A 20,099-nucleotide genomic window follows, 5' to 3' on the forward strand; every position below is an offset into this window, starting at 1 on the left:
AACAAGGATGTCACCCGAAAATATAATGAAAAGCAAAGCATTCTGAAGAACAGAAATGAAAAACAATATGTACTATCCTGGCAATGATTCACTCTAACAAAGCCATGAGAGAACACATATGTTATATGGTAATAAACTATGAGCTGGTGTGCTGTACTGGTGGGCTGTACGGGCCAGCCAGCCAGCCAGCCCACTGTAAAAGTCCAGAGTAAAGCATGGGTCATTACCAAATGCACATGGTCTTTAGTTTAGTAGAATTTTATTAAGTTTTTAAGATATGAACAGAGAATACATAACATTAGATCATAATGTGGCAAGATAGATTTTTTCGAATGTCATATGGAATAAGCATACATATTGCAGCCTATTAATAGGCGTAGACAACAGATAACAAGTTATATCACAATTGTTCATTGAGAAGGAAATCAATTGACCGATGCATTAGTATAGGGTTAAGCCAGCAATCTTATGATCTAAATCTATTAAACTGTGGGATGGACTGACAAACCTGGGAAAACACAAAACCAACAAGACCAAACACGACACACAAGGAAGAAGAGAAGAAATGAGAGAGGATGGTACAATGCATTTAACATTGTAAGGCGGGTGCAGCCTATTCAAGGGGACAGGAGATCATCCATTGTGTATAATAAGCAAATAAACGTTGAACAAAGAGAGGAGGAGGCAATAACAGCCTTACCACAGGCAATATTTGTAAACGATAAAGGGAGATGTACTTTAAAGATCTTTTTTAATGAAGCCGAAACATTCTGCTGAAATGTGTCTAAATAAGAACATGCATTTAACATATGAACATAGGACCCACAAATATTTCCACATGACCAACAGCAACCATTGCAGCCATATGGAGTCTTGAGAAGTTTGATTGGAGTTATAAAGGGTCTGTGCATGAAATAAAAGTTTTGAGTGATGTTTGCTGCAATAGATATACAATACATTTGATTCTAGGCCATAATTTGTGCCAGGTAATGTTATGAAACTTAGAACCACAGTCATTCTCCCATTGGGATTCAATAGGCCATCTTAAATCAGACGGTTTAGCAACACGCAACATCTTATAGAAATGTGTGGCTTTAATATCAGAAGCTCTGGACAGAGTCAATAAAGTAACAGGATCGGGGGTAACTACGTTATTTAAAGTGATCAAACGCATCAAGGCAGGGATTAACCAATTTATCATAGGCATATTCCGATGGAGGTATATGGAAATCATTTCTAAGATCGAAAAGGATTTTCAACTGGTTCCCGGATAAATTTGGTAAATAAACCAGATTCCTTTATTTAGCCAGAGCTTACGATAATGCATCCTACCTTTAAAGGTAATGGGCCTCATTACGACCCAGGCGGTAAGTTACCGCCTGGGTCGTACCTTTACCACCATGGCGTAAACTACGTTTACCCCATGGTGGTTGGCGGACTTACCGCCCCATTCCGAGGTTGGGGGGGCGGTAAGTCCCCAATCCCCATTTACCCTTCCCCATTCCCATTTTTGCCCCATAGGGCATAATGGGAGTGGGGAAGGCGTTAATTACGCCACCGTAGATTACGGTGGCGTAATTAACATCAAGGTCCCTTAGCGCCATGGATATTAACACCTGCTAAAAGCAGGTGTTAAAACCTCCATGGCGCTAAGGGACCTCGGAATCAGGCGGTAAGGGTCGGCGCTGTTTACGCCGCCATAAACCCCTTACCGCCTGAGTCGTAATGAGGCCCAATGTCCTTATTATGCCATAAGAATGGTGAAAAAGCTCCTAGAGAGGGCTAACCTTGGGGAACAGAAAAGTTCTTGGAGCATGTGTAGAGGCTTTGATAGGACTCGTGAGTTTAGAGCATGTAGAACCAAATATATAACCCAAATCACAAATATTAATAGGGGAAACTATTTTTCTAAAGAGTGAGCAGGGAAATCCACATTAGCACCCAAGGCAAACCAAGAGTGGGTTTGTACGAGTATGAATACCTCCTAAAATCTGGGAATCTGACTCCACCTTCTTCATACGGAGCTCGAAGTTTACTCATAGCAATTCTTTTACTTTTTCCCTTTCCCGAAAGAAAACCCACCAATATTGAGATGATAGGTTTAAAAAAGGTAGAAGGGAGGGGGGCCGAAAGAATTTGTAAATAGTAAAAAATGATAGGCTAGAACATCATTTTGATTGTTTCAAGCCACCCCTACCAAGACATGTACAAAGGTGACCAAAGTGATGTTGATTGACTTAGTCTATGTAGGAGGGCATCTGTGTTTAATTGAACAGAGACACTAACTGAGGTGGAAAAAAGAAGCCCCAGATATTTAAATGATCTATCACACCATTTAAAACCATAAGAGTCAATTTCATGTTTGAGGTGGAAGGAGTTTAAGGGAAGAATCTCACATTTATCTTTCTTAAGTTTATACCCTGAAATCAAGGAAAAGGAGTTTAATGCCGCCAGCAAGTTTGGGTGGTGATCCTTAGGTTTTTTTTAGGAGAATAAGAATATCGTCTGCATAGGAAGCTATCTTGGATTCAAATTTACCACATCCTATACTCGTGATACTTGTATCATTTCTATTATATTCAAGTAGTGGTTCAAGAGATTGGACATATACAATTGGGGGTAAAGGACAGCCCTGCCTAGTGCCCCTCCGAAGAGGGCAACATGCTGATGATTGCCCATTGATATAGATAGAGTATTTAGGACCCGACTATAATAGTTTAACAAGGGACGAAAAAAACATCCCCACCACCACATCCATGCCAACGTGAGGCTCTAAAGAGATCGTCCCAGCTGACACGATCAAAGGACTTTTCGGCATCTAGGTCAATTTCCGCATATCCATGTCGGTCTGTTTTATTTTTGGCAGCAAGATGTATGAAATCAAATAGCAATCTTGCATTGGAGGAAATATTCCTTCCTTTCAGATACCCTACTTGGTCAGATTTTATTTGTTTTGGTAGCAATGATGCAATTCTGTTTGCTAAAACTTTGGTGAAGATCTTGCATTCCACATTAATTAATGAAATAGGTCTATAATTCTTTGGGAGGTGGGAATCTTTTTGAGCTTTGGGGAAAGAATAATGCTTCAGTGAATGATCCAGACGTGAAATGCCTGTCACTAAAACAAGAAAACAACGCCTCTAGATTAGGTGAAATAGAATTAGAGAAGTGAATAAAGAATTCGATGGATAAGCCATCTGGGCCGGGGGTCTTGCCGGTTCGTTAGTTAGAAATCGCAAGTGTTATTTAATGAATATTGATAGGAGCATCTAGGCCTTTAAGATTGCCTCAGAATATGAATCCCTTTTAATGTTAAGGAAAAAGGAATCCAAATCTCTTGATGCAGTATTCGTTTCCAGGGAGAATAAGTTAAGAGTAGAATGTTTTGAATACATGCAGGATATCATTAGATTTGGTGATAGTAACACCATGCAAGTTTTTAATATGCGAGATGAAGGTTCTCTTTTTGGGCTTGAACATACGAAGCAAGAACCCTGCCCACTTTATTGGAGGTTTGATAAATCTTAGATTTATATTTCAATATAGTACAAGACACCAATTCAGTCAGCTTCTTATTCACTTTAATTTGCAAGGACAACAACTCATGATGTCCTGTCTGGGAGTGGAACAGGGTGGGTAGATAGCATTGTTTCTCTGCTTTATTAAGTGAGTTGAATAATGTAGCCAACTCTTTTTTGTACTCCTTTTTCTTTTTACTCACGTGAGCTATAACATGTCCTCTAAAGGATGCCTCAAAAGCATCCCAGTTTTTTGGCATTGATGTATCATCATCCTTATTATCCCGGGGGGGCGTGGCTTGGTGCGCCATGGAGTGAGTCGTGTCTTCTTGCTGCTCTGGACGATCTGTGATGATCCTGCATTAATATGCACAATATGCCAGTGTCGGACCTCGTGCACACATCACTGTGCGTGTGAATATGGAGGACATGTACTGGTGAAGGCTGAGGCTTGGATGGGCCTCGTGAGATCCGTGGAACTGAGGGAAAGGCTCGGGATGTTGGAAGCTGCCGTGGAACAAAATGGCTGGCGGCACGATCAAAGGACTGGGAGAGCTCCTTAACTGAAGCGGATTGTGGCCAGCATGGTTCGCGTTGCAGCCTTTGAAGTGAACAAGGCATCAGACGGCGTGAGACACTGTAACAAGTATCTGCACAGACAGGGATACAAGGTTGCACCTTGCACCGAGCGAGATACTGGCTCGGCCGTGACCCAGGAGGAACTGAAGGGAGCAGCCCACATGGGCTTCAGGAACTACCGGGAGCCCCCAGTTAGCGACCCGGTGTGAGGACTCGAGGGGAAGGGGGGCACTGGGAAGACAGCGCCGGTGGTGTGGAAGGGGCAGGAACCCGCTCCGAGTGCGCCCTGCGGCAAGATTCCACTTGTCTACTTATACAACGGATCAGCCCGCACCGAACTGGAGACTACGGTACGGCGCTTCCTCGCGCTCACACTTATAAAACACAAAGCAGCCGGAGCCCGGGCACTGGAAAAGAGCCGGCAGTAGATACATTGTAGTGGCAAGCGGCCACCGCTGGGAACCGCAGTACTAAGAAGCCCTGCAGCATCCCCCAACCAGCAGACCCTGCATCTCCCCACATCCATAGAGGGAGCGCAGGGCACGGTCTATACAGGCTGGTAGACTTCACTGGTAGACGCGTCGCCTCACAGGGGAGAAGACAGCCCCCCCGGGGGTCTGGGGACGACAGAAGGCAGAAAGGGCAATAGGGTGAAAATGGGGAAAGGAAGCATGAAGGCGGAATGGAACTAATTATGAGAGGCAGCCACTACAGACCATCTAGGAGCCCCTAAGATGCCCTGCATTCGAAAAGTGCGTGGGGTCACAATACACGGAAATTCACCTGAGGTGGGGTCTACATAGGACCCTCAGGTGGACAGTCACAAAACTGCAGTGAGTGCGCAAACGCCGAGAGACAGCTAGAGCGGAGGTAATTGTCAGTGGCTCAGAACGGTAATCCACACAGCCGGCCAGCACACAGGCTGTTGGTTGGCAACAAAGGGCCATATACCTGCCAAGCACAGAAGCATAGCAGGATACTGAGTCTGCGACAGGAGTCAACGCCTAGGCGGGGAGCGCAGGAGACCACGACCAACAAAACATGGCTAACGTACAACTGAAACAGAAAGGGAAGCAACAGACAATGGAAGAATTCACCAAATCCCCTCCTGTGGCAACAGGGGCAAGACCCAAGGAGCAAATTGTGCAGGGCGTAACACCCCAAGAACGCAAGGATCAACAAATCCTGGATGCTATCGCTGACTTGAAGGTGTCTGGGGAGAATAAGTTGGATGCAGCAGTTGCGGAGCTCAACACTGCATTGGAACTTAAGATAGACGTGGTGCAGATAGATGTTAACCTGCTACGGCAAGATGTGAGAGCTCAAGCAGAGCGCACAACCGAACTTGAGACGGAAGTGAAAGCCAACATGGTCACCTGCACAGTGAATGCCATGGAAATCAAGACATTGATACAAGTGCAGAATTTGGAGAGTAGAGCTGAAGAAGCAGAAGGGCGAGCGCGTAGTAATAACGTGAGGATCGCAGGACTGCCGGGGGGTGAGGAGGGATCTGACCTGACCAACTATGTGAAGACCATGTTGCTACAGGAAATTAAAGGCGGAGCGCTCACCCAAGGATTCACTGTTGAGAGAGCACATAGAGCGCAAGTGCGGAAACCACCACCGGGAGCCTCCCGCGACCGATCATGGCCAAGATCTTAAATTATAAAGACAGAGAGAGGATCTTGGAGCACTTCCAGAAGGGTGGGACGATACACAGAGCATCAGCGTCCATCTCGGCGTACCCCGATTATACTTTTTTGGTACAAAGACGGCGTCTACAATTTGGTACGGTCAAGAGGAGGCTCCGAGACTCGGGATACAAGTACATGTTGATGTACCCTGCAAAACTGAAGGTGTTCCATAGAAACAGGACTTTGTTCTTCGAGTCCCCATAGGAGGCCACGGAGTGGTTGGACACCCAGAACTGTCCGGCGACTGCAGTTGACCAGACAGATGGCTAGGCAGAGAAATGATCTAGAGTACTCTGACACGAGCCGGTGTGTGGAGGTTGGACCTTGGGACTAGAATATAGTACGGCAAGTAAGGGTGCAGAGTATGGGAGAGATGAGACAGTCACACATACTAGGAAAGTACTCATGTGTATTCAATGCAGGGAATATGGTTGAAAATATCAGCCAAGGAGGCACACTCTTAACCCCTAGGTTAGGTTGGAGCGGATACTGATAGATCGGTATCCCCCTGCTGGGCTCTAGGAGGGGTTACCAGAAAAGGGCCAGATGCGGGAAAGCCCGAGATCCAGGGACGAAGCTCGGCAACAATTGGGGATGGGCAGGGTGGGTGGACCCAGGGAGTTTGGAAGGGATTCTGGGTTCAGGGGCGATTGGAGGGGGGTTGGGGACAGGGAACGAGCTTACACCCACATGCTACTGCACATGGTGCGGAAGACAAGGGAGGACAGAGGCAGGACAGGATATGGATGAGAGAAGGGAGACCTTAAAATAGCAACCTGGAATGTGAGGGGACTCAATAGTTACTTGAAGAGGAATAAGATTATGATGTATCTAAAGAGGCAGAGGATAGATATCGCCCTATTGCAAGAAACGCACCTCACAAAAGAAAAACAGGATGTGATAATGAGGAAATGGAAGGGGACTACCATAGGGGCAACGTATTCTGCTTAAGCCTGAGGGGTGATTACTTGGATAGCACCACATGTCCCCTTTCAGTTACTACAGTCCACTGTAGAATCAGATGGGAGGATGGTGGCGATACCGGGATTGATAGAAAATAGAGAGTTGTCTGTCATCAATACATATGCCCCGAACCAAGATACTGTGGCCTATTTCATGACCTTATTTAGTAAAGTTACCGCATACCTTGGGGGAGCGGTGATATGGAGAGGTGACTTTAATTGCACGCTGGACCCAATGGTAAACAGATCAGACAGGAAGTTAGACAAACCTACCCCTGCAGCTAAAACCTTGAGAACCCTGTTGGGAGACTTTCATCTGGAAGATATATGGAGGCTACACCATCCACATGAAAGACATTATTCTCATTACTCTGCCCCACAAAACTTGAACACATGGCTAGATTATATGTTTGCTACTCCGGAGCTCACGGGGGAGCTAGTGCGGTCGGAATACAAAGCAATGGTCCTCTCAGACCACTTGCCACTGATCTTAACATGGCAATACTCACCTCCTACAGCTAGGATCCCAACGTGGCGGCTTAGAGCCGAAGCATTGAAAAACACAGTGTTCAGGGAAGACCTGAGAAAGGAAATTGTAGAATACTTCGAAAATAACACTGGAAGCGTATAATCGGCCGGCACCCTATGGGAGGCATTTAAGGTGGTATGAGGGGAGCAGATATATCCAAATCCAAAGTGTTACAAAGAGGCATAACGCAGGAGTTGCAAAAGGCAGAGGCGAAATGGGAGGCAATTATGCAGAGAGGAGATGACTCCCTTGAAGAGGCCGGAACCATAAGCCATTTGCAGCTAGAGTGTGGAGGGCATTGGGAGAGATTATGCAACTTAAATTACAAGAAATACATAGAGAGACAGCATGCTGGCGAGGACAAGCCGGGGAGGTTGCTAGCATGGTTATATAAAAATGAGACACCCAGACCAACAATTAGAGCAATAAAGGGGGAAAACGGACAGATACTTGATACCCAAGAGGGAGTGAACAGGGGGTTCCTTGAGTTCTATCAACAACTGTATGGAAACATTGAAGGGGGAGAATGGAGTGCGATTATGGAAACATTAGAGGATATTGGCTTACCTAAACTGAGTACTGAAGAGAGAGAGAACCTAGAGGCCCCAATCACATTAGAGGAACTAGAAGCAGTAATTAAGCTATTACCTACCAGTAAGGCTCGGGAACGGATGGACTCCCCAGTGAGTTCTACAAAACGTATAAAATGGAAGTGCTCCCCCCGCTACTGGGAATGTTGAATGAAGCGTTAGAAATAGGGATACTGCCAGAATCCCTGAGAGAGGCAACTATTATCCCGCTTCTCAAACCCAACAAGCCGAGCACGGATTGCGGGTCGTACAAACCACTTTCCATGCTGAACCAGGACAGCAAGATACTCACGGCTGTGTTGGCAAATAGACTGAGACAGGTTATTAACAAACTTATACATCCTGACCAGACCGGATATGTTCCGCACAGAAGAATATCCGACAATCTCAGAAGGCTCCACCGTGTCATAGAGCAAACAAAAGGGGACTCGCAAGAAGTAGAAATTGTCTCATTAGATGCGGTGAAGGCCTTCAATTCTGGTAAATGGCCTTGGCTGATGGCAGCCCTAAAAGAAGATGGAATAGGGCCCAGGTACCTGAAGTGGGTAAAACTACTGTACAGTGCGCCACTAGCCAGAGTCAAGACGGGAGCCATCATTTCAGAGAGATGGCAACTCAGTAGGGGCACCAGGCAGGGGTGTCCTTGGTCCCCGATGCTGTTCATCCTCGCACTGAACCCTTAGCGATATATCTGAGGCAACAATACGAGGGGGTGGGAATCTGCACGAAAGGAGGGCCACACCTAATATCAATGTATGCCGACGATATGCTGCTATACTTGAGGTATCCGGAGGAAAATCTGCACTATATCCTAGAAGTGATGGAGCGATTTGCATTGCTCTCTGGCCTTACAGTTAACCCTAAGAAGTCATGTATATTCCCCTTGGGGAAATATAAGGGGATTCCGCGAGAAAATGTACCAGTATTACAAATACCTTGGGAGACTAGAACCTTTAGATACCTGGGGATTGAGATCTAACACACGGTGGAGGCGGAATATAAACATAACACAGAGAAAGCAGTGGCAAACATAGAGAATAGCATGAGATTCTGGGCTAAGCTCCCTCTGGCATTGGAAGGGAGGGTGGCACTGTTGAAGATGGTAGTATTGCGGAAGTTGTTCAATTTTTTGGGAATATACCATACATTATACCCAAGCGATTCTTTGTTAAACTTCAGAGCAAATGTAGAGGGTTCATGTGGCACATTACCAGGAATAGAATAGCCCTGTGGAAACTGCAGAATATGTATGATAAAGGGGACATAAAATTGCCCAACCTTGAGGTCTATTATCTGGCCAGCCAATTACAATATGTGGCTAAGTGGTTAACGGAAGACTCAACATCGGAGTCCAGATTATTGAGGTCTGAATGTGCTCCATTCTTTTTGAAAGAATGGATATGGCTGCCAAAACCAGAGCTAAAAGGGTGCACAAGGATGTTAGAACTGGGGTAGAAGATGTGGCGTAAGGCTTGCCAGGTCAAGGAGAACCCGACCCTGTGTTCTCCGCAAGTGCCACTAGTGGCATTGACCGGAGTGGACGAGCAACTGAGGAAGGCGATTTGCACACATTGGGAACTGGTGGGCATTGCAACGCTGGGAGATGTATGGCAAGAGGGAAGATAATGGAATTTAACGTACTGGTAGAAGAAACGGGGCTACACTTAGGGCAATATATTACCTACACCAGATTGGTATGGCGGGTGAAAGAGACATGGTCCGAAATAGTGCTGGAAAACCAACCCGACACAGCCATAGAAACAATTTATGATATCTCAGAGGGGGGGGGCACGAGGTCTCTCGAATCTATGAACTGCTGATGTCCAGGGTGGGTAAGGAAGTGACCCAGCTGAGACGGGACTGGGAAGATGAAGCTGGGGAACCCATGAATGATGTGTTGTGGGAGAGGGTCCAGAGATACCATAAAAAAGTATCTAGGAATGCGAGGCTGCAACAGATCCAGCAATATGTTACCCACAGAGTGTACATGACCCCCCAGAGGATTGCTAGATTCAAGAGTTCAGAAATAAAAACATGTCCCAAATGTGGGGAAGTGAACACAGGGATGATACATATGTTCTGGGCATGCCCGGAAACTGGACCATTCTGGGGAGAAGTAGCTCACTGTTTAACCGAGAAGGGGATCACGTTAGATGTGGAGCCTGTGTGGGCATGTATGGTAGGGGGTTTCTCTAGATCGCGCAAATTGAAACACGTGAGAAAACTCAAGGACTTGGCATACATACTTGCCAAGCGCAGAATTGCCATGGGGTGGAAAGCAAACAACAGGCCAAGGGTAGAGGTCTGGTAGCAAGACCTCCAAAAATGGGCAGAAGCAGAAACAGCGGTATGGAGTGGAGCAGCCAATAGGGGGTGGATGAGGAAGCGGAAACCCTGATGGCCTGGAGACACTTAGTGGCCACACTCTCTGGGTCCACCCAGGCCTGCCTAAGTGAACATGGCTTCTCTGGCATTACGGAGGGGGCAATACCCCCAGAGGAAATATCGGCGGAGGGCGGAGTGGAGTAGGCTCGAGTTAAGGGGGAGGGTAATGGGAAGGCAATGGACGTTTTACGATACTGTACATGATGCTTGAAGTTATATGACATGCACTGTTGGGTTTGTTTTTGTTGATTTGTTGTAAAAACGAATACAAATTGTTTAAAAAAAAAAATCCTTATTATCCCGGAAAAACTGCTGCATAAAACTAGTAACTGTTTGGTAAAGTCTTTCTCTTGTAATAATATATTGTTGAATCGCCATCTGGTGTGGTGTTTTTGAATATCGAGGACATCAAATGTGGTTATGGGGGTGCAGGGGGGCGTTGTCCGAGATAATAATATTGACAATTTTTTAGTCTTATATTCAGCATCAGTAGGGAGAGAGAGTCTCCAGGTATCAATCAGGCATATTTCAGCTATACAACGGATGAATGAGTCATGGTATTTGGAGCGTTTAAAGATGCAGCTAGACTTCCTGTCAAGGAACGGATCAAGAACATTATTAAAATTACCACAAACAATAAGGTTGGTAATTTGCAATTTTACCCAAACCCATCTTCTTTCATTATCCATGCCCTGATCCAGTAACTTATACGGAAGATTTTTGTTGATTAATTAATATAGCAACACCATTTTTTTCCCAAGGGCAGGACTAGGGATAACGTCCTGAACCCAAAATAACTTAAGTTTCATAGATTCCGTTAAGGACAAATGCGTTTCTTGAATGCAGGCTACAAACGGATTACATTTCTTAAGGTGCACAATAATTTTATATCGCTTGATTGAGTTATTTATACATTTAACCTTTCCATGGCACGCAACAAATCCCATCATAATGACTCAAGAGCAATTAATGAGGCGGATAAACATCATAGAAGGAAAATTAAGCAACAAATAATGAAAAAGAGCCAATTCAGAGGTCTGTACCGGCAGCTCCCACACCCATGAGCAATACATGTACGTTTTTTTCCACGTATGATGTGCTCTCAGGCCATTGGTTGGGATGCAACCAATTGGATGAGCAGTCTCTTACCCCTGAGCCACATGCTCACTCATAGACAGATCCAGCACGCCATTGGCTGGTACTAGTACCGTGGGTGTACTTTAAATAATTGCACTGTCACATCCTCTCCAGCAACCATTGCCTCGAGGAGTGCAGTCGCAGTCAGGACGCACCAATAAGTTTCATTTTCGTTTTTTGCCAGTTCGTTTTTTTGCCAAATCTTCGGTTCTTAGGCAAGGTCGGGGCACGTCCTGCACTCCTAAACCGACCGCTCAAATGTTGTTCGCTGTCCGTGAGGCTTCCAGCTTGCCAGCAGCAGCATTGCACCACTCGCTGACATTAGATATGCTTGTCACTGCCGTTTCAATCACATACCGCCTGGGTCCAACTGGTCTCCATCGTTGGAACGTCTTGTTTTGGCCGCACTGTTTAAAAACCATGCCTGTGCACTGCCTGGGTTTACACTCACGTCAAAAACCCTGCCCGTCTCCAACACATGATGTAGGAGCATGGCACTATTGCATCTTCTTCACCATTTGTCGGTGAGCCGTAGCCCTCACCCCACTGAGCTGCACTACACCTAGCAAACCATTTAAACTGGCACGGCCTCCAGCAAATTAACCAGCTGCACTAACCGTCCTATTCTGCACACTGGGCACACGCCTCAGTAATGTCCTCTGCAGTTAACAGCCCGGGGAGGTCTAGAACCTATGAATATGACCGTTTCACCTTACCTGGGTGACACCCCTAACGCTGGTGTCCTCTATTCTGGGTCACTCACATACCACACTCGCACAATCCCACGAAGGATGTGCTTTAGACCTTGCTCCTAGACGCTCAAGGCCCAATACTCTGGCCTGCATGACCTGATTTTTCCGAGTCATCCCATGTTAATTAATGACATGGTGGTTCACAGTCCGGTACTCCTGAAAGGACTTTCAAGCACAGCGCCCCCCCTGAAACTTTAGCAGACGGTAAGCTGTTCTTTCAAATACACTACCAGTGTATTTAGGCACCACTAAGCCAGTACTTAGTAATACTTGAATTGAAAATAACTCCCTGAGATCCTCACAGCTGTTCCTTCCCCCACAGATTACCCACACGGACAGCACGACGATCAACGATCATCCTGATGAAGGCCACCACTACCTTGGGCTCTCACCTAGCCCTGCATGGCCAAAACACTCCAGTGTCGATGTTCTGTGACAGAACCCCTGTGTTTAGGTTCTTATAGATAGTGTTGTGTACACCGTTTTGTTTAATATCCCCGGACCTACTACAGTCCTGGGTCGCACCTTGTAAAAAAACCTATGTTCTCACTTACCTGTATTGTATACTTGTGCATCACTTTGGAAGTTGTACCTCGACAGAGAGAGGTCGATACTTACCTGTATTTCATGTGCTACATAACGTCTGTCCGTACACTTTCGTGCTTATCGAAAGTTATGTAAATATTTTATTCTATTATCTGTGCAAAATCGTTTTGGAGACAAAATAAAAAAAAAATCATCTAAACCAGAAAGAGCTGTCCACGGATCTCCCACCCTGATTTCTAGCATTTTATATACAACCTTCTTTGAAGGTAAGACTATTTCCATTACAACACACTAACCAGATATTGAACAGTACAACACCCAACAAACACTACTTATTGATTTACTCACTAGGCTGGATAATCTTGAAATTTGGCACGTTCCAGTATTTCAGAATATATGCTCACAGGTTGGACTGTGTAACATCCACCGAACTCCACCGGACCTACCATTATGTATTGCATTCTCACTGACAAATGTATATATGTACACTTATCTTGTATTAGCAATTGTTGCTCTTGACTGTTATTTGCCTGATTTAGCGTCCTACTTTGCAAACTTGTATTCTGTATCAATTCCCATTCATAGGTATGTATGCATACTAAGTTGTCTTGATTAAGCGCCCAGATACCTTAGGGTGTGGCGTGCTGTACAAATAATAAACAAACAAACAAACAAACAAACATGGACCCACACCACGTGAATGATAATGGGATGGACCATGATAGATTTGTTGCATTGTTGTAATATGTAATTATGTAAACATACCATACTAAAATAGTTGATATGATATGATATGGCATTTATGAAGCGCCTATATATATAAGTGTTTCAAGGCGCGACGAGGAAGGGAGGGGAGACAGAGGGAGACAGACAACGATCCTAATGGTCAAGGTGACATTGAGATTGTGCAAGTGCATGGGAGCGGGAAGGGGAAAAGTGCAGCTGGGAGGGGGCAATGCAGTACACAGGATAACAGTAAAATAAATAAGACCATAAATACAATAAATAAAAGTGCGGCCAGCAGGTGGCAAGTGCAAAGGTAAGAGCAGAAATCAAGGTCAACTGCTAGTAGGAGCTGTAGGGATACAGAAATAGTACCGAGTCCAAGGGGCAGTGCAGGAGTGCAACTGGGGGGAGGATTTGGGGGAGGACCTGGGCCCAAGATCAGAGGGTAGCCAGGTAACCAGTGCAGTTTCAGATGCAGCCAGTAGATTAGCAGGGCAGAGGAGGAGAGAAAGCAGAAGCAAAGAGGAAGGTCTTGAGGTGCTTCCGGAACCAGAGATAGTTCTCCTTAAGTCTCAGAGAGGCAGGGAGGCTGTTTCAGAGGGAGGCCCTAGCAGAAGAAAGATCTACCACCAACTTGTTGCTTGGAGAAGCGACTGACCCTGAGGGAGTTGGAGGCGGATGAGGGAAGAGCTTGAGAGGGAAGATATTTAGGAAGAGAGAGTTGAAGGTATTGAGGTCACAGGACCCAGAAGGCCTTGTGGACAATGCAGAGGGTTTTGAACTTAATCCTCGCCGCCACTGGGAGCCTGTTCAGAGATTTCAGTCCTGGAGAGATACGATCCCTGGGCTTGAGGCCAAGGACAAGTCTCACAGTCCTGGTTTGGATGAGTTGCAGAGGGTGGAGAGTAGAGACAGGCAGATTTCGAAAGAGGCTGTTGTAGTAGTCCAGCCTAAAGAGAACGAGTACTCTGAAGATGGTGAGCTTCTTGGGGAAGGAGGAAAGGAAGTATACCTCTGAGGAGGTGCAGCTGGTAGTGTGACTTCTTAGAGACGTCAGAGATGTGAGGAGAGAACAAACGTGTGGAGTCGAAGATGACCCAGAGGTTTTTAGCCTCAGAGGTGGGAGCAGGAAGATTCTGTATTGAGTTTGTAGATCACTGTGCTGATTCACCCATGAGAGAAAGTGCAATTAATTGCTCCTGGCAAAGGTTTTTTTTCCTGAAACGTGTAGAGCAGAAGTTTTCAACTTGCTTAAATAATACAAATTTCAAAATGTTTGTTTTAGACATATGCAATTTGACCTGAATCAACTATAAAAGTGATTGATTTTGTAAAATATCATTTGACTAAATTGTTCTTGTAGAATCCATCTAAATAATTCCAAACGTTTTATTGTTATACATTAACTTTAGGTGTGCAGGCGACATGAGTGTTCCACAGTTTGTGGACACCTGTTTGTTTGTCTTGATTTTTTTACAACAAAGCAAAGTGTCAGGGTTGGTTATCTCCCCTGCATCCTTCTACCTACTCTTAGACATTGGATAGATTCGGCATGTTAGGGGAAGAGACATGTCCTCTCAAATGAGTATTGTACAGGTCTGGGACAATGGGTGAAGTTGAGAGATTTGGCACATTATAATTATTGAATTGTTGAATTGAATGTAAAGGGGTTAGAATTGCCAGGGAAAATGCCCATGTTGGCAAGACTGATCCGCCAGGAACGGTTGGATGTACAGTAAACCAGATATAAACAGGGAGAATAGTAGAGGGTCAAAAGTCCCCAGTTAGAAAATGTGTGTGAGCCTCGGGTCCTAGCAAGAAAGGAGGGGTGGGCATATTTTGTAGGAAATCCATGGGACTGGAGGTATTGCAAGTCAGGAGAGGGGTGAGGGGAGATGGGTAGCAATTAAGGATAAAAGGGGAGACAAGGTTCTGACGCAAGGAAGATTTTATTCAGAAGTCCTAGGGGAATTGATGCAATGGAAGGAGGGTGCGTCGATATGTGATGGGGGTTATGGGGTAGTAACGGACCCTACAGTAGAGTATTGTTAACTCAGGTAGGGGGCACGACCCTTGGAAGCCAGGACAAATTGTACATTACAGAAAATATCAATAAAGTACTTCTTGTTTGATGATTAGAGTGAAGTGAATCTCAAAATGAGGGAAGGAACAAGTTACTTACCTGTAACTATTGTTCTCCAGCATGGGTCTGACATGAATTCACATGCTCATGAATATTCCCCGTCATCAGGCTGGGAATCTTTGGTAAAAGAAAAAACAGGTTCACATTCACTTACAAACTGGATTTCTCCTTTAAACCAATCACTGTTCTATGGGTCATACTGCCCCCATCCAATGACAGCCCTCTCCCTAAGCACCTCCTCTGGCAGCCATCTTCAGATTTGGTAAGCATGTAACGTGGCAGAATGGCCAAGAAGAGCCGCAGAGGGGTCAGAGGGAGAGTTTTCATGTGAATCCATGCCAGACCCATGCTGGAGAACAATAGTTACATGTAAGTAACTTGTTCCTTCTCCAGCATGGGGTCTGGCATGGATTCACATTCTCATGAATAACAAATAGTTTGGAGTACAACATTACAAAACCACGGGCGGTGGCAAGGCTCAACAGAAGCAATTAACTCTTACCTCCGGAACAGACTCACCTCAAGCGAACAGGTTTGCGCAGCACTGCTTGGCCGACTCTTGACTACTCCCTGGAATCTCTGTCGACGCAGTACAATCTCGTGAAGGTGTGCATGTACCTCCACGTAGCAGCCCAGCCGATGTACAGCAGGGGCACACCAGACAGGAATGCCGTCGTCACAGCAATCGCTCTGATGGAGTGGGCTCTCGTACAACCGGGCAGCTCGCGAACCGATGACAATGCATGATGCAGCCGGAAAGCCACCTTGAAATGCAAGCCTTGGACAAGGCCTTCCCATGGTCCACATGACCAAAGTTCACAAACAGTTGTGAAGTCTTCCGAAAACCTTTAGTGCATGTTGCATAGAAGTTCAAGGCACGAGCAAAGTCCAGCGAGTGCAAGGTCCTTTCAGCCGGTGATGAAGCTTTCGGCAAAAAAACAGGTAACACCGAAGGCTCGTTGAGGTGGAATTCTGACGGAACCTTCGTCCGCAACACTACCATCGATTTGTGGAAAATCAAGTATGGTGGCTTGCAACGTAGGGTCTGGATCTCGCCCACCCCCCTGGCAGAGGTGATGGCCACAAGAAAAGCCGTTTTCCACGACAGGAACTTTAGAGGGGCCTGATGCATCAGCTCGAAGGGGGCCCTCATGAGCCTCGTCAGAACCACGTTGAGTTCCCACACCGGGGCAGGAGCCCTGACCAGCGGGGAAGATCGAAAAAGTCCTTTGAGGAACTCCTTGATGAGTCGGTGGGCCCACAGTGAAGATCTTCCAGGAGACCTGGTGTAGCGGGAGATAGACAACAGATGCACCTTGATAGAAGCGTGTGCGAGGCTGGACTTGGCCAAGGAGAGCATTTATGGAAGACTGTGCCTGCCCGCGACCCTCAGCGGGTGTTCCGCTCACCTGGGCTCTGCGGGGACATTGGGACACGGTTGTAGCCCTTCCTGGACTTGGCTCCCCTGGATCAGACTTCTTCCCCTGCTTCTGTAGTGTGGGCTGCTCGGGTTGCTGGCACTGCCCCTCAGAGAATACGAGAGGCAGTGAGAATGCTGTGGTTGGACTATGATTTCCCTCAAACCCTTCGTTCCAGAATGAGGTGAGTATGCGTTTACCCATATAGTCTCTCTTATGAGGTTGAGCTCTCCGTCCTGCTTCTCAACTGCAGCGGCGCCTTTGATGGACCTAGTTGCTTCACTGGTCTGTGTGCGTGGCAGCCCAGACTGGCTGTTGCTGAACCACTTTGAAGGTAAATGTTCTTAACAATGATTATTGTCCGTATCCTTTTGCAATGTCTTTTTTCCGTGATTATTGTCCGTAACCCTTGTAATGTCTTTCCTCTCCCCAATAGGTGTGAAGAAGGCCACGTGGAGTCGCTGTGTTTGGAGCGAGTCTAAATGGTTGCCAGAGGGGTTTACGAGGTTCCCAAATAGAAGGTAAGTTGGGGTTTCAAGGTTGAGCGCAAGGATTATGTGTTGAGCGACCAAGCGTAAGATATTTATGTAGTCTCTAACCTTGTGTGTGCTTTTCTCTTGCAGGGATGGCCTGGTGGCGTCAGACGGGAGGCGGCTATCCGATGACCTGTCAGCGGCTACTGGATGGATGAATCTGTGAGGATCCTGGGCGAGAAGAGCTCCTGCGTAGCTGGACACCCGGAACAGGTGCGGATGCACCTTGACTACGATGACAATGGGAATCAGGTAAGATGTGATGCGCTGCAGGCAAAGGGTTGCAGGAGTCCGGTAAGATGCGCTTCCAGCGATGGTGTTGCTGGGGTCAGGTAAGCTGTGCTTCTATCGATGGTATTGCTGGAAGCAGGTAAGGTGCGCGCTGAAGAGGAGGTGCCGGATTCAGGTAAACTGCGCTTCAAGCGATGGTGTGGCTGGAGTCAGGTAAGGTGCGCGCTGAAGATTATGTACTGGAATCAGGTGAGATGCGTGCTGAAGATGATGAAACGGAATCAGGTAAGAGTGCTTCAGGCGGCGGTAAGCATTATGCTGCAAGAAGCAGACTAACACGAAGCGCTTGCATGCGGGTGGGGCAGGCTTTAAATAGCCTGGTCCCAGCCACGCCCCTTTGGCTCCGCCTTGTGGCCCCATCTTGCAACTCCCAGAGACTGCTGCACGTGCATCCCAATGTTTCCCAATGGCCACGCCCAGCCTGGATGCACGTGGGGAGCCTGCTGGGGAGGAAGTAATAAGTGCCCCAGACACAAAGTGTGCAGAGCATACTTTCTCATGAGCCTTGCGACTGGGTCCATTTGGACCCTTTAGATGATAAAGATAGTGGCCCTTTACCTGTGACCATGACAGCGGGGTAAGCTTCTGCGACCGTCATCACGTCGCAAAGTGCTTCCACTTGTGACTGTAGCCGTTCAAAGTCGACAATGCCCTGGCAAGGATCTCTCTGCAGTCTGCAGGGAACTTGTATCCACCAAACTCTAGGGATGCAGGAGCCAAGCCCTCAGGTTCAGCGATCCTGGGTCGTGATGCAGGATTGCACCCCCTTCCTTGGTGAGAAGATCCTGAACTACCAGCAGCAACGCCAACAGACTGAGAAGGTCGGATACCAAATCTGCCTCGGCCACGCTGGGGCGATGAGTATCATCCTGCATTGGCACCGTCTGAGTGTGTTGATGACTCTTAGCAGGAGAGACAATGGAGCAAACGTGTACAGGAACAGGCCTTCCCACGGGAAGGAGAACGCGTCCCCCATGCTCTTCGGTTGGTGGAATCTGCTGGCAAACCTCTGCCATTTGGAGTTCACCGCTGTCGCAATCAGATCGATCTGGGGCCTGCCTCACTTGACGAAGATGCAGTTCACCTGGTCCTGCTGAAGTTCCCACTCGTAGCAGGAGCACAACTCCCTGCTGAGGGAGTATGCAGTGCTAGGTTGAGAGGAACATCACTTGTCTGACGGCCCAGCGCCACAAGTCCTGCGCTTCCTTGGAGAGTGCTGGGGATCGAGTGTCCCTGTTTCCTGATCTAGAACATTGTGGTGATGTGGTCCTTGAAGATCCTCACCACCTTGTCCTTCAGAGACGGAAGGAACAACTTGAGGACCTAGAACACTGCCCGTAGCTCCATGAAGTTGCTATGGAGATCCTTCTCCTCCAACAGCAACAGGCCTCTGGCATGCAGACATCCGGTGTGGGCTCCCCAGCCTTCCAGGGAAGCGTCCATGGTGACCGTCTTCTGGTATGGAGGGTTTTGAAACCCAGTACCGAGGGCGATGTTGCAGTGGACGCCACACCACCCTATCGCCCGATGGAACTCCTCGTTGAGGGGGACCTTGTCCGCGAAGCTTCCATACATCTGTATCCAGCGAGCATCCAAGAACTCCTCAAGAGGTTGCATCTGTAATCTGCAGAACCGGATGAAGTAGGTGCAGGACGACATCATGCCGAGCAATGACTTGATGGTTCGCACTGTGCCAGTCTTTGTCGACAACAGCCGCTGCACTTTCCCTTGAAAGGCTGCTACCCTCTCCTCCGAGGGTGACGCCAGGCAGGACACTGTATCGGGTCTGGCTCCTAGGAACAGCGTATTCTGAGATGGTGTCAAGCAGGACTTTGGATAGTTGATGGAGAATCCCAGATCCGTTAGTAGCTGGACGGTTGCCTCCGTGTGTCCAACAGCCAACTCTTGCGAGTGGGCCCGGATGAGCCAGTTGTTGACGTACGGGTATACGTTTATATCCCGTAGACGTAGAAGGGCTGCCACTGGTGCCAGGCACTTCGTGAACACACTTCAATCCGAAAGGGAGGGCCTTGAACTGGTAGTGCTGGCCCTGCACTACAAAAACGGAGAAACGTTTGATGTGCATTTTGAATGGGGAGGTGGAAATAGGCATTCTGCAGGTCCAGCGACGTCAAGAAGTCTGCTTCCTCCAGTTGGCCAAGCACATGCTGCAACATGACCATCCTGAACATTTGGGATTTTAAGCATTTGTCAAGACATCGCAGGTCTAGGATGGGTCTCCAGCCCCCTGTCTTCTTTCTGACCAGCAAGTATCTGGAATAGACTCCGGAACCCC

General features: G+C 47.1%; 1 protein-coding gene across 3 annotated transcripts in view; it reads right to left on the reverse strand.

Moving 5' to 3' along the window:
• Positions 1-20,099, reverse strand: part of TSR3 (TSR3 ribosome maturation factor) — a 212,074-nt gene that overhangs the window by 36,731 nt on the left and 155,244 nt on the right. The gene's annotated exons all lie outside the window — the stretch shown is intronic.

Source organism: Ambystoma mexicanum, chromosome 2q, assembly GCF_040938575.1.
Source record: "Ambystoma mexicanum isolate Mex_15411 chromosome 2q, UKY_AmexF1_1, whole genome shotgun sequence".
Taxonomy (NCBI): domain Eukaryota; kingdom Metazoa; phylum Chordata; class Amphibia; order Caudata; family Ambystomatidae; genus Ambystoma; species Ambystoma mexicanum.